At 46.7% G+C, this 14,378-nt stretch overlaps 1 protein-coding gene and 1 long non-coding RNA gene across 2 annotated transcripts in view; both read left to right on the top strand.

Annotated features, from left to right (window-relative positions):
• Positions 1–4,105, top strand: part of LOC138809803 (uncharacterized) — a 43,374-nt gene extending 39,269 nt beyond the window's left edge. The window contains exon 5 of the long non-coding RNA XR_011366946.1: positions 3,877–4,105. This is a non-coding gene — a long non-coding RNA (uncharacterized lncRNA). The remainder of the gene's footprint in view (positions 1–3,876) is intronic.
• Positions 1–14,378, top strand: part of Plxna4 (plexin A4) — a 421,273-nt gene that overhangs the window by 132,161 nt on the left and 274,734 nt on the right. The window lies entirely within an intron of this gene.

Raw genomic sequence — 14,378 nt, 5'->3', positions numbered from 1 at the left:
CAGAGTGTGTTGGTGAAATTGCTCTCCTCAACCCAGAGACTCACTGAAAAATGGTGGGAAGCGACCAGCATCTACTTCTTGTTGGTTACTTACCCTCATGGAAGTTGAACTTGGACTTGGGCTTAAAGTTTTGTGAGAGAGAGGGAGACAGAAAAACAGAGGAGAGAGCACCCCAAAGTTTATGTAGGGGAAGGGAGGTAGGATTAGCAGGTGTGCCCCAGGAAGTCACACCCACACATAGCTGGTAAAGCATCACACATTCTGTGGGTGGCCAGGCGTCACCAGTATAAAGCCAAATGTCCCCAGACATGGATGGCCCAGCAGACAGTAACTCCCATATTAATGTCAGGCTACACTGCTCACTTCTTTTTATTCTCTACCTTTTCAGTACTCTTCCTTTTTCTTCAACAACAGAAACTTTCTCCCATAAACTCAGCCTTCTCTTGGACATTGTTTTCTCTTTGTAGGATACTGGTGTAGTCAAAAGTGTTGTGGTCTTCCAGGTGGCTCAGGAGCTCTGTCTCTCCTGCCTGAGAGAGGAACCAGGCCAGGTAAAGGCCATCCCTGGGTCTGGCTGAGGGCCCCATCCACAGTGCTGATTGGAACAGGCTGCAGTTTGAGCAACTGTAATAAGGAGAGGTTGTCATGGAAACAGGCTCTTGATGTTGTCCAGATTTCAGAATCTCTCCCTTCTTCCCTCCTTGGTTATTTTCCTTCCTTCCTTGTTTCTTTTCCCCTGGGGCTATGGGTACACATGCAGCAGGAGTTTGTAGACCAGCAGCCCAAGTGTCAGGTCTGCAGATTTTGTACCATCTCCACGCCACAGCTAGCCATCTAAACGAGGGCCTTGCCCCATGTACAGCTGAGACCTGGGCCTCTCAAGTTCTGTCTTCTCCCGAGTGATACCCCAAGAGTTGAGCAGCTATAAGGTGATTTTGAGCATCTCGGTTTGGGGTCCTCATTATGGGTAAAATAATGAACACAAGGACTTTGCTGTCATGGCCAAAGTGATGTCATCACTCACACCTACACTCAGTCAACTATTCAGTCCCGTAGTTTCTGTAGCTGAGGGAAGTTGCAGCAAATCAGAGTTTGCCATTTAGCATAGCACCAGTTGTGGGCTGTGGGCCTCAGTCTCCCTAAAAGCAGCAAAACAGGGCTCAGATCCTTTGAGCTGACTACATCCATCGCTAGTATGCTGCAGGGCTAAAACAGAGACAACAGATGGCAAGCTCTTGGGGAAGGAGCAAGTATTATATAAAGGAAAGAAATAATTGTTGTTGAGAATCTACTGTGAGACACAGTTAGAACAGCGTGACTTAAGGAGAGCCCCAAACTGATTTTTATCTTAGGAAATTCTTATCTGCAAGTTTGAACCTTTCAAAATGTCTGGAAGAAAAACCGCAGGGTGTCTTCAAGTGTTCACCCACCTCCCGCTCTCTTCCTTGCCTCTCCCTGAGGGCAGTTTTCACAGGCCTGGCAAGAGATGCCAGCCAAGTTGGTTAGCATGGCTGGATCCCAGGGACAGCAATGACATGAAACAGTGGCCTGAAAAACATAGACATGGGGGGTGGGGGCAACTGTGGGCAAAAGAGAGCAGTGAAAGAGGATGCTGCAGGTCCTAGATTTGATGCCAAAGCCGATGCTGATAGAGAATGGGGAATGGTATAGAAAAGCCATACTGTCAGGAGCTGAGATCATAGAAGAACAGAAAGAATGGAGAAAATACCTCTAAACACATCCTCAGAGTCAGGTTATGCTATGTGGTAATAGGTAGGCAGGCCAGGCTGCCTAAGGGCCCAATTGGGACCCTTATAGAGTAATGGCACATAATAGGTGCTAAGCAGACTTTCATGGATTGGTGGACAATCTAGGAACCTGGGGCACCAATATTTCCCTCTGTGTCTTTGTAACCTAGGATTTATCACGTTGAGTGTTTTCTTTTAATTTTTTCTCCTCTTCCTACTCATCTGAGTCAAATGGGTATATATAGAGTTTCCCAGTATAGTAGTTCTTTCTAGAATTCAAAAAGATGCCAGAAGAGGTATGAGGAAGCCAAGAGCTTGGCCTGAGTCCTTGGATCTCAGAGCTTAGGAGGTTTGAGGTTATCCCAGGTAGAGTCTTCTGTTTGGGGGTTTCTCCTGGTGAGTACATTGCTCTAAGTCAGAAAACATGTTAAAAGAAGAGACGGTATGCAGCCAAGTCTCTGTTCTGAGAACAGAGGAAGCTTCAGATACAAGCCAGTCACTCTCCTCTTTCAGTGGTGTTTATGCTGTCTCCAAAGGGAAATGAGCTCTGCACATAACACTCCGGAAAACATCCTATTTTAGTGCAGTTCTGCCTGTGGTCACATGCTTTCTCTTTTGGTTATGTTTTATTTGTTGTTCTTTTACCTCCAGCTGCCCGAGTACAGCAGTAACTAGCAGGGAAGGCTCCAAAGCCGATGCTAGGTGTTTAGAATGGAAGGCTGCATGCGCCTCGTCCACTTGTGGGGACCCCAAAGGCGTACGTTTAGTACTACTTTTGTTGCTGTGACAAAGAGGTGACATCAAACCCGTTGCTGGAATAACAGGCAATATCACATAGTTGTCAAAAAGCATGGGAAAGCAGGGATGGCTTCACAGTTAAAACAATTGATTTCTTCTTCTATTTTTTTTAAACTGTACTCCAGTAAGAGAATGTTCACGGAATTTTGGAAGAAAAATGTAGATCCTAAGTTTTCCAGCCTAGTCAAGTACTTTATGTCAGGACTTCATAGATAGTCAGATAACCACACACGCTTCTGCTTGCAATGCTTGTGGCCTTTTTGGTATGGATTTTTATTAGAACTAGAATAACATTTTTTGGGTCAGTTATGGGGCTTGAACTCAGGGCCTGGGTGATCTCCCTGAGCTTTTTTACTCCAAGCTAGTGTTCTACCACTTTGAACCAACACACATACACACACACACACACACACACACACACACACACACACACACACACACACACACACACACACACACACACCCCACACACCCCACACACATACACACAGTTTTCCAGTGGTTATCTGGAGGTAAGAGTCTCATAGACTTTCCTGCTGGGGCTGGCTTCAAACCATGAGACTCAGATCTCAGCCTCCTGAGTAACTAGAAGTAGCTCCCAGCACCTGGCTCAGATTTTAACATATAAAAACAACACTGTTTCTTTGGGCCTGGCTTACTTCACTTAATATAATTTTTTCCAAGTCTTTCCATTTCCTAACAAATGGGGTAATGTCATTCTTTCTGATGGAGGCATAGAAATATAGGTCTCATGGTTTTCCTTATTTTCAATAACTAGTATATGTCTGAGACAAGCAGAAACGGTCAGATAAGTTGATGTTAGGCAAAATGAACCCCAAGATAAGGACTCAAATGGCTTTTCTTTCTTGCTATTATTTCTAATGTATTTATAAGATGATTTCTTTGTTGCTTTGTATGTCCCTCCCCCACAGTATAACCTCTGTTTTCATTGTATTTGATGTTGATATAATTTGGGGAGGGGAAGGGAAAAAACAAATTGTTTAAATAGGGATACAGGTGGACCCATTGCAACAATGTGATGTACAAGATGCTATGTCGAAAAACGAACTTTATAACTTTGGCACAGGGGTGGGGGGATGGGGGTGGGGTGAATGGGATGGGATGGTAAGGGGAAACAAAGGAGGAGGCAACAATGCTTGATAAGAAATGTACTCATTACCTTGCCCATGTAATTGTAACCCCTCTGTATGGTATTTTCACAATAAAAAAAACAACTCTGATATATAAAGTAATACAATGATAAGCATTTACAATAGTGTATGGTGATAACCAATAAAAGAGACATGGTAACTATTGTAATTCTTTACAGATATTCCATAGGAGAAAACAGCTACCGAAAGTGACTCAAAAGATACAAGGTCAAGATTAAGTGATGCTGTTTAAGCCCTCTAATGTTGAAAAGAAAACCATTTACTCCTCTAATGGATGAACCTACTTCAGAAGGCTCTTGTGAAAATTAAAAGAGAATAATGGTTAAAAACACTATCAAAAAAAGAACTACTGCTAACAATGTTCTCGTCTTCCGAGAAGTTCTTCAGCCTCCTTCTTAGTCATTGCCTCAGTTTCCATATCTGTTCAGTAGTTTTCCCCCAGCCCCCATCAGCAGACAGATCCCCTTCCCCCTTCCTCCCCTCCCTTCATGTTAGTGAAGAAAGAATAAGTGTAAAAAGCTTCAAGTTCCTTGAAACCAAGGAGTGGGATAAATACCCTATATTGATTATGATGATTATATTTGGGACTAGAAAAATAGGATTGCCTGGTTGCCAATAGCAACCAGATGGAAATGCAGGAGTAGGAAGTTGTGTAGAGAGGTTCCCTGGGAACAGAAACATGGTTCTTTTCTTCTTTTGCTCAAATCTTCATTCCTGCTGCCTGGCTCTGACATTCTTGTTCTTGGGAGACATGGTCACTGCGAATGGGATTTGAAGGGTGCTGCAGAGAAGACTGGCTAGGGGGCTTCTTAGGAACACCATGAGCAGCAAGCGGGGCTTCTTTCACTGGTCATGTGGACTCCGCAATTCGAGATGGGGTATCTAGGTGGAGTGAGGGGAGCAGGCTATAATTGGATGCAATAAGAGAGCAAACTACCCTTGTGGAGAAATGCATAACCTCTAAATGAGGGCCAGGAGGCGTCTGGGAGTGGGTGGAGAAAAGCCCACCACAAAGGACTGGGCAGTATAGCGAGGCTCTGGATTAACTAAAGGCAGATCTTCCCAAGCAGAAATGGAAGTCAAATGTAGGTGTGATTATGAGAACGATTTCATCCTGTCACTCTCTCTGATGCCAAACAAAACCTCAGCCATGTCTCTGAATTCTAGAGTCCTCTGTCTTTACCCTAGAGGTCTCAGGCCCTGGGCACACATTATTTCATGTGTCCTCATTTAACTCTTGTTCTTATTTATGTGGTCACATGGCCAGGGAGTAGCAAAGCCAGGCCCAGAACTCTTGAATGCGTACACTGAAAGATTATTACTCTGTGCCATGATACTGAGCCTTTCCCAAGCAGGTCAAGATCCTGATGAATAATCGATCACCAAGATGGTAGCCAAAGGACTAGCTTTGAGTATTAGTCCCCTGGACTTCCTTGTGGTCAGAGGTCTTGGTTTGAATCTTTTTGTGACTCTCCTGGATTGTTAGCAGAAGGTATCTGGGTTTCGGGTCAGGTCTTCTCTGTCTGTCTTTCTCACAGTACTGGAGTTGATGAGTGTTCTTTGGGACACAAGAAGGTTCCTGAGAAAAGTCCTGCATGAAGCTGCAGAGGCATAAATGATTGCCTGCTGACTTTAACTTCTGGGGAGTGACTGAAAGTTTCTATGTCAGCTTTCTGAGGATGTGGGGGGTGGGCCCTCTCACTCTCTCAAGCTTAGAAGGTCAGAAAGAAGTGTGGTGGGGGTTACAGACTCTAGTCAGCTACCCTCCTAGTCTGCTGAAACCAAGATACTCTGGTCCCAGTGGACTCCTGACAGATGGACAGAATTTGCTTCTGGGACATGCAGAAACACACAGCGTTTATTACAGCACTCTAATTATGACTCTGTCCAGCATCGGTTAGTTATTCCGATGAAAGCAGTGCTAGCAAATGTGTATTAGGCATTTGTTCTGTGCCAGGCACTGCAGTCAGCCCTTCACATGTATAATCTCATCTAAGTGTCCGATGACTCAATGCAATTATCATCGTGTTGTATTATCTCCACTTTACAGATGGAGAAACTGAATCCCAGAAATGATTGGCTGTTTACATCCAGGGCAGGTACGGACCTTGGGCCCAGGTTAGCCAATTCCAGTGTCTGTTCTCAGAATCATGAATCATTTTTAAAGTCCCACTTCATTTCCAGGTTCAAGGCCTGCAATGAGGGCTCTTCTGTCCTCCCAGTGGTTAACCAACCTGCTTCTGTCCCAGTTTAGAGTTTCTTTTACAGGGATTCTTTACAGACACTAGACCTTACATTCTCTACTGCTGTGTTAATTTTTCTAACCTCACTGCCACCAACCTTTCTGTTCAGAAGGTCACACCTTCCCCCTTCTACACTTCCTGTACAGGTTTTTAACCCTTGTCTGACATACTTAGCCCAGGGTGACCTAAACCTAGCTTGACTCAGAACTGTTTATACTCAGCCACTCAGCATCCTTGCATTCACTGAGCACAACTTTTTATGTTCTTATGGGTTCCATGTCTGAGGCCCTCGCTGCCTGCCAGTCCTCCTCTTTTCTTCTCTCTCCCTGGACTCAGTGTACTTGGCCCAAATCTCATGTCAGGTTTAGCCCACTTACTCCCAGTGTTGTTTCTAGGTTTCCTCTTCTGAGCAATAACTCTCTCAACTTGCTTAGGAGTGGATAAACCTTATACTAATAACCATTTCCATCTTGCACATGCACTTATTTATTCAACATTGACGAAGCCTCTCCTATGGGTGTCTGTCCTCAAGGTACTAACAACTTCGTGAGAACTTGATTAGTATCAGTAGGTGCCTGATATCCAAAGCTCAGTTTTCACCTGATGCCCTAGTGGTCTTCATCCCATTCCATGTTTGGGATAAATAAAGGTTTCTGCTCCTCTGTGTTGCTAAAAGGACAAGAGAGGGAGACAGCAGGCAGTTGGATTGTGCTGTGTACAAAGCCAAGATGTTGGTTCTTTGTTATCTCCTGTACCGGACAGAACTTCTACCTAGACAGGGGCAAGTTGGAACACAAGACCTCTTCTGTGTTTGTCTGGACAGAGACCACTTGCCCAACCAGGAAAGTCTTTTTCCATTTCTGCTCCTGAGGTAGAAATGTCTCCAGCAGACGTTATATTCATGCCCACTCATAACCAACCAGGGACTGACCAGCAAGACTCTTCCCAAAGGCCATGCTGAGCACACAGAGTCAGAGAATGAGTGTGATGCCATCAGACATACTCCATCTTCTAGCAACCTGCTGGCAACATCCTAGATAAACCCTCACCCTCAGGCTAGATCTTGTCAGACACCTGTTTATACACAGCTCACCAGTACAGAATGAGGTTTACATTTTTAAATGGCTGGAGGAGGGAAGAAGAGGAAAAAGTTACATTTCACAGCATGTGGAAATGATATGAAATTCAAATTTTTGGCGTCCACATATGCCATGTCCCTGGAACACACATTTGTTTGTTTATATGCTGAGGCTACTTTCGTGTGATGCTGGCAGAGTGGAACAGGTGGAAACCTCAGCTATTTATTCGGCCCTTAACTCTTAACACTAAAGGCCAAAGCTCTTCCTATACCTGCCTGCCTTCTCCAAGAAGGGAACACATCCCAGGTCTCCTGGTGGGTGGGAACAGTCAGTGGCTGACCAGAGGATCAAAGGCCAGGATTGAAGTTTCAGGAGTCTGTGAGCGGACAAGGCATTTTGCCTGGAGTTTGGAGTTAAGAGTTCTATGTGGCCTGCCGTGAGATCTTTGCTCTGTGTCTTTGTTCTCCATCTTGGAAATGAGCTGTTTAGGCTATCAGATCACTAGTCTCCTTCAACCTCAATAGTGGGCTTGGCGCTTTGGTCCACAGGACCTGTTCTACAGAGTGATATACACTAGGACCCTGAGTCTCTCTCTGAGGCCTGAGTCTGAGAATAACTGAGGTCCCCCACTTGGGTCAACAGTTGGATGCTCCTTCCCCTGCCAGGATCCCAGCCCTTGTGAGCATTAGACTCACAGAGAATACCATCCTTGTCCTCACATCCATCCCAGTTTGGACTCAATTCTCTCTCTCTCTCTCTCTCTCTCTCTCTCTCTCTCTCTCTTTCTCTCTCTCTCTCTCTGTGTGTGTGTGTGTGTGTGTGTGTGTGTGTGTGTGTGTGTGTGTGTGTGTGTTTGAAGTGCCTGAGAGCTAGGCGGACTGTAATTATGTAATTCTTCCTTGTTATCTTTTCTAATTGTTCTCAGAGCTGTTTCCTAACTGATTGGAAACAATTGCAGACAGGGAATGGGGTGGGAGGTAGGCAAAGGCCTGGCAGCTGGCCAGAGCCAAGCTGGCTGCTGGAGGCAGAGGCCTATAGGGTGGGTATAAGGGTGGGCCCAAGGGGACCACTGGCACCCAGGCCTCTGTACCATTTCTGAGTGGCAGCCAGGAGGAGTGACAAGAAGGAAGCATTGATGGAGGTGTTTGGTTTAATCATTCACAAATCATAAACCTCCCTCCTGCTCCCAAGCCCCAGAGGCCTGGCTGTTTTCCCTCTCTCTGTTGCCACTGTGACGTCGGTAGAGTTCCCTGGGGATTCTGCCAGGGACCCACAGGGAGCAAGGCCCTTCTCTCTTGGCATTGAATTGTTTGTGCTTTCTTGACAGAACAAAAATATGCAACTCTTAAGCCACCCATCACCCCTGAGAAAGCCAGGGAGGGTTCGTGGAAGGACAGCTTGGGACTTGCTGATTGGGGCCACAGAGATTGATATAGGGGTCTCTAGGAGGATAGTCTTGGGGGAGCATCAAAGATGGTACCGTCTTTAGTCCCAGGAAAGGGATTCAAGTCAGTGTTTCCTGGCACATGCCCACTGTATCTTGCTTCATGGTGCCTTGTCTCTTGGACACTAGGTTCTTGGTGCTTGTCAGATACTGGACTTCCTGGACACTGTGGAAACATCTTGCTCTGAAGCTTGGTTCTTTCTATCTATAATAAGGCCTCTCTCTCCTCCCCATACCTCTTTCCTCCCCCTAGGTTGCAGAAACCTAACAAGTTCCCTGGAAAGGGAAGACAAGTTGGAATGGGTGAGGAAGCCCTTTGCTTCTCCCCAGCAACACCATCTCGTTTAGTATATAGACAAGCCTCAGAGGCAGCAGAGATCATGATTCCCCTTTGCTTCTGAGAACACATTTGAGAGAGGATTACCTGTGATTCCACATATACTTAAGAGGCTTCTAGTGTGTGTCAGGTACTCCAGGTGTAAGGGATAGTAACTGGAGTAAGACACAGCCAGCTTCAGGACCTGGACTTCCCAAAGATACTCGCTCTGCCTATCCCCTCTTCCCCTGACCACAAAGTGCCAGCTAACCTGGTACAAAGTGCTACTGCTGCTTAGAGGAGGTGGTGGCCTAGGCCCAGATTTTTTGGGCATGGAGTTGAGGCTCAAGGAATCATTACCTTGTGTGACAGAGCAAGAGACAGCTGTCCATTCTACTATATAGTTGTTTCTCCTCCGATTCCCAGCCTCTAGAGTAAGAGAGGGGAGAGAAGAGGGAGAGGGAGAGTGGAGTGGAGTGCTAGGGATCCGTGAGTTACCCACCTTGGCCCTTCACCCAGAACACCCCTCCTTCCCTTGGCTACTCAGAATGCTCTGAATCTGTAGTCACACAGTCCATCCCGAACCTGGAGCACGAACATCTGCTATCCCACCTCTCTCCAGCAAGGTGAGAGGTGGGAAGAGTCTCCTGATAGCTTTGGTGTTCTGGAAACCTTTTCTTTCTGACCTCGGGGGCCATACAGCATTGCAGTGTCTCTCACAGTTGCCTACCCAACTGCTTACAGCTCCTATAATAGGTGGCTTATCTTCAGTGAGCATCCATGGATCACTGGCTGCTGAGGTTGGTCTCTAGCTGGTATATGGGGTGGGTTCAGCTTTGGCCCATGGGGCCCTGAAGTTATGACCTCAGGGGCTCTGCCCTCGGGCAGCATTTCCCAACTTATGTTTTTATTACCACTCCCTTTCTCTCTCTGTAGAGAAAAATCGAACACAAACTCTTTCAAATGAGAAGGTATACAAATCAACTGAGAGAAGAGTTGAGCTTTGGTAGGCCACACACCATGACAATGGCTAAGGTGGTGTTTTACCTTCCAACATTTGTCCTCTTGGGGGCGCTAACACCCCCATGGAGAATTTGTGCCCTAGGCTTGTGAGTATTATTTCTTCGTAATCTCCCTTAACACACAGAAACAAGGGTCTTAGCAAATGAAAAAGATGGTTTCAAGGACTTTTTAACGAATCAGCTTCAAGAACATGTGTCTGGGGGAAGGGACCTGCACCCCCTCTGCCATGGTGGCTCGAATGGGACATTTCTGAAGGCTATGAAAGTGAACAATGGTGGTGGACCTTCAGGGTGGCCAGGCCTCTGTGGTCCCTCTGCACATCTCCTCCTTGAAATACCCACCAGCTTGCTATTACCTCCCTCTGGGGGGAGCCCTCTTGCCTCCTTCCACAGGAGGAATAATTCCCCAACCATGAGTGGCTGAGACCAGGGCTGAGAACCAGAGACTGCTAGGAGCTGCCTTCCCTTTCCCATGAGGCACCCCAGGGCTTTGTGCTTACACTTTATGAAGTGTTTGCTCCGTTTCGGGGCCAGGGAGTGTGGGCCACTGAGCTTGGCCAGGGAGTCTGGGCAGGAAGCCTGCCAGCTGCAGAAGTCTTGTCGGCCTCCAGTTTGGAACTTTCTGAGCAGCACCCCCACCCCCATTACACTGATGCAGAGTTTAATGGAGACCTCAAATGAGAAACAGGCTTTTAGAGGCTGACTGCAACTCTGTTCTGTTTCCTCTGGCATTTTCTTTCTTCTCTCCATTCCCTCTCCTTCTCTCTCTGCTCTCTTCTTCCCTCTGGCTCTATTGTCCCGCTGGGTGTTGGCTGGACTGCCTGTCTCTCATTCACAGATTTGGGTCTGACCTGGAAGAATTCAGGTGGGATGGAGGGAGATAGGCAGGCAAACGAAGAAGAGGAGAAATAGCCAGAAAGGGCCCAGATCCCATACCTAGACATTAACCCTTCCCTAGCCTGTGGGTCACTCAGACATTCCCTTCTGTCCTGGCCAAGGTCATAAAATCCATTTCTAACTTTTACCAATTCCCCTGTTAGTACCAGAAACACACAATTAGCTTTAAAAGTGTCTCTGAGCTGTAGCCGGTTAGAAATTTATGACTTCTTTTTTTTTTTTAAATAAAGCTTTCCTTTAAAGTGGCTAATTAGGTGTATTTCTCCAATGGTAATTTAAAAAATGCTAATTGGTCTGCACTTTGGAAAGATGAGAAAAACCCCCCACAACTTTCCCCCTTATTATCTTGGCTCAAGGGAGACAGGGGAGATTGACACAGGCTGAGCGGAGGGAACAGCCTCCAAGAAGGGCCAGGCTCATGCCCTGCTATGTATCTGGCATTGAGGAGGAGGGCCATGGGGAGGGGCTGCGTGTTCAGACTGCAGTCTAGGGAAGAGGTGCAGCTTAATCTATCTGGGTGGGAGTGGGGAGAGCGGTGGAGCATTAAGTAGTTCGCCCATCAGTGTATCTGGTGTTCACATACTCAGATTAGTAGGCAGGGTATGTGGAGGACACTCACCCAGGGATCCCAGCCCTAGCACAGAACATAACTTCCAAATCACGCCTTAGCAGAATATGTGGTTTGGAAGAGACTCCTATATTAAGGACAGTTACAAATTGGAAAAAAAAAGGGGGGCAGAGTCTGGGGTATATAATGTTCCTAACCTGGGAAAGGAGCAGTTTACAATGATTCCAGGAGTTAAGCTCTGGCCTCTGTGTGTGTGTGTGTGTGTGTGTGTGTGTGTGTGTGTGTGTGTGTGTGTGTGTGTGTGTGTGTGAGTGTGTGCGAGTGTGTGCGCGCGTGCGCACGTGTGTGCCAAACCTCCCACATTTGACAGGCAGAGTGGGGGTCGCATCAGGACTCTGATCCTGAGTAGATGTCAGCCTCATTGGACATCCTCAAGGGGGGGAATCAACACCCCCGGACTTGCTCCTGAGGGACACTTGCTGCTCTCTGGCAGAGCTTCTTCATTAGCTCCTCCACCCGAATCTATCAGTCTGGGGTCTGGGGATTTGGCCATGGGATTCTGGGATCTTCCTCTTTTCTAAAGGTTTTTCTATGATGAGGCATAAACCTGGCTGAGGACCCAGAGCAGCTAGCAGCCTCCATGTGTGAATCCATACCATATTCGTTTCCAGGTGATCTGATGACTGTGGGTTTGAGGCTTACTGTCCTCCCTTGGCACCGAGAGTCCACTGGGACTAAGCTGTAGAGGAGGACTGGGCTGGTCCCTCCAATGTGTTGGTTGCTCACCCTGGGAAAGCTGAAGGCCCTCACGTGACCCATTTGGCGCCTGCTTAGAAACCTAGGCCTTGCTCTGGGAGCTGGACTAGGGGGAAGGACCTTCCTGTGGCCTGGTATGCAGGCCTGCCAGTGAATTGCTCATTCTCTTAGAGACTTGTCTCCTGGTCTTTTTGGTCTCTATGCTGCTAGCTTTCTTTCCTCCTGCCATCCCTGTGTGTTGCTATGTGAGTAACACAATTATGAAGATGTGAGTCAGAGAGCAGGGAGGAAAAGAAAACATGGTCTAGTAGCAGGTGGGGAGGGGCTGGCCTCAACTAGCTCTTTTGTTATCTAGATATTTCCCCGAGGAGTAGCAGGCCAGGGAAGAGTCCAGGTGAATTTATAACCCTGGTCTATGGAAGAAGGGGGAATCATGAACAATTTAATAGGTTCCTCTGTTTGTCCACATGGGCTTTACCAGGTGTCTCACTTTCTCTCTTTGGCTCCATTACCATCTCAAGGAAAGCCAGGCAAAAGAGTGACTGGGGTTCTAGTTCTCAATCTCAGCCACTTTCATGCAGCTGGCTTCTGCTCTGCCCAGGGACTTAGTTTGTTAGTCAGCAATAATGGGAAGTGAGAGAAGTTCTGGAATTATAGCAGCAGTCGCAGCAGCAGCAGAATCAACAACAACAACAACAACATCATGATGGTTATTCCTCCACAGCCCTAAGGTTGGGCAGAGCAGGATTTGAATTCTGTCTTTCTGGTTTCCCCAGAATGAGCCCAGGACCATCATTTCATTGGTTGGCAAACACCTAATAAAATAATGTGCACATTGTTAAAAAAAATAGAAATATTGAGACAATGTGGTGTTTGCAAAGCTCAAAGGAGGTGAGTGAGGCAGAGGATGGAGCATAATGCAAGCATTTCAGTCCCTCCCCAGGACAGATCGCCTCTCACCCTATCCTTCCTTCCTGGCTAAATTCTATGGCATTTGCATGGGAGGAGGTGGAGAGGATGAATGTGGAAATGGTACCAAGAATTCCAAGCACACCCTCCACATGAGGGAGGATAGATGTTTCTAAGAAGGACTCTCCACACAATCTGCTTTACTCTTCTCAGCATCTCTGAGTTTCCTGTGGTATACTGGCTACTCTAGTGGGAGGAGAGTTAGCTTGGGGGTCTCTTACCTTTGCAGGCTTCCCAAGAGCTAAGCCATCTCCTGTGTCCACCTGCTGGAGTGTCCAGAGTTGCTTCACAATTCTGACCTTCTTTCCAAGGGAGGAAATAATACCTACTTAATAGGGTTGTTATAAGGATTAAGAGAGATCATATATGGGCAGGATGGAGCTCTTAGAACAGGGCCTAGACCTTGGAAAGTGCTTGGTGAATGTTACTTCCCTTCTCTGCATGAAATCAATAGCCAGTCAGCTGGCAAGTTGACATCTGACTAGCATTTCACTGTTTATCTTGAATCAGAAAGGAGACAGAAAGGGGAGGAGAGCCAGGCTAGCAGATACAACCCATACAAATCTTCCCCTAGATGGATTACTGATGGACAACTAGGGTGGCCCCCTATTGGGATGGCTGGTGGGGAAAAGTGCAGAGTTTGTAGAGTTTAGATCTCCATTTTCGAGATTTGTCTACAACGTATCAGTTTTGTAATTGTGGATCAGTGGTGTATCCTTCTGTGCTTGTTTATATGGGTCTTAAGCGTCGAACTGGTAGCACATGGCACAGTCCCAATAAACATCAAGTTTCTCGCAGGCCTTTTTGAGGGGGGTGACCATTTTAGTCTATATAATCCCCTGAGGTGGTGGTCCTGAGGCTACCTAAGAAGAACTACACTGAAGCCACTCTTCAGATCTCATACCTGTGGCGGAGAGCCATCCCAGGGGTGGCCCGTAGGCTCTCAGGTCTATCCTTGTTTTCTGGCCTCTCAGATGGGTTTCGGTGTTATCCAGTAAGCAAATTTGTTCCAACATATCAGCAGCTATCTGTGACAACAGGTGAGTGGCTGACAGTATCTCCCTGTGAAAATCACTTCTTGAAGACATTGCCTTATTGTTGGCAAGGTTTGAAGGCACCATCTGATTTATCTCATAGACAAGGAGGACAAAGACTTGCAGGGGTCACAGTGAGGCAGTGATGTATCTGGCATGGGAATCAAGCCCCAGGACCTAACTGGAGTACTTTTGGTCACAGCCCGATTGGTGTCCCCCACAGGAGAGGTTCTCGGAGTCTCTTCAGCTTGTTTATAATACCAGGACCAAGTGGCGACCCTGAAAAAGAGACTTAATAGGGCTAATCATAATACATAGTATTATTCTTTGGA

This window comes from Dipodomys merriami, unplaced genomic scaffold, assembly GCF_024711535.1.
Source record: "Dipodomys merriami isolate MVZ:Mamm:240054 unplaced genomic scaffold, mDipMer1.0.p SCAF_5, whole genome shotgun sequence".
NCBI classification, from domain to species: Eukaryota; Metazoa; Chordata; class Mammalia; order Rodentia; family Heteromyidae; genus Dipodomys; species Dipodomys merriami.
Note: the sequence above shows the minus strand (reverse complement) of the source record. Positions and strands in the feature narration are given on the sequence as shown.